This window comes from Rhincodon typus, chromosome 48 (genome assembly GCF_021869965.1).
Source record: "Rhincodon typus isolate 14 chromosome 48, sRhiTyp1.1, whole genome shotgun sequence".
Taxonomy (NCBI): domain Eukaryota; kingdom Metazoa; phylum Chordata; class Chondrichthyes; order Orectolobiformes; family Rhincodontidae; genus Rhincodon; species Rhincodon typus.
Genome location: NC_063379.1, coordinates 4,091,198 through 4,091,860, shown reverse-complemented (window position 1 = coordinate 4,091,860; position 663 = coordinate 4,091,198). Strand labels below are relative to the sequence as shown.

Sequence of the window (663 nt, the reverse complement as noted above, 5' to 3'; positions counted from 1 at the left end):
AGAGAGAGAGAGAGACAGAGAGAGAGAGAGAGAGAGAGGCAGACAGACAGAGAGAGAGAGAAAAAACGAACTTAAAAAGTCATGTCATCACCTGGCCAAAGTAGAGCACAAAAAGAGGCCACTTCAGGAATAAAACAATGGCGGAAAACAGGAAGGGGAGGGGAGGACGGGTCTGTGGGCAGTGCAAGCGGACCAGGGGAGGGGGCAAAAAGGAAACCACAGAGGGAGCAGGGCAAAGGGAAGGAGGGAAAGGGAGACTATTTGGAGAGAGGGAAAGAAGCAAAGAGATACCTCTCTTATCTACGACCCTGAGACTGTGTCAGTCTCCGTTTGTTCTGTCTTGCTATCCACTCGGGCTCTTCCTTCCTTTTTCCTCCTCTTTCTGTCTTTGTCTCTCATTCTCATTCTCTGTCTGTATCTCTCTCTTTCACTACCAGCCATCTCTGCTGCTTCCTTCCTTCCTCAGCTCCTTCCCCAGCTCAACTTCCCTTCCTCTTGTGCCTCTCATGTCAGCCCAATGTCCGCTCCTTTTCTGACTCTCCTCTTCACTGACAGACAGTCTAAAAAACAAGAACAGCAGCCTGGTGTCTGGGCGGGGGGCTGAGGCAGGGTGACAGAGGAGTGGGGAGGAGAGGAGTTGGCGGGGGGGGGGGGGGGGGGGGG

General features: G+C 53.1%; 1 protein-coding gene across 1 annotated transcript in view; it reads right to left on the bottom strand.

Moving 5' to 3' along the window:
• Positions 1 to 663, bottom strand: part of LOC109911449 (oxysterol-binding protein 1) — a 37,965-nt gene that overhangs the window by 18,530 nt on the left and 18,772 nt on the right. The gene's annotated exons all lie outside the window — the stretch shown is intronic.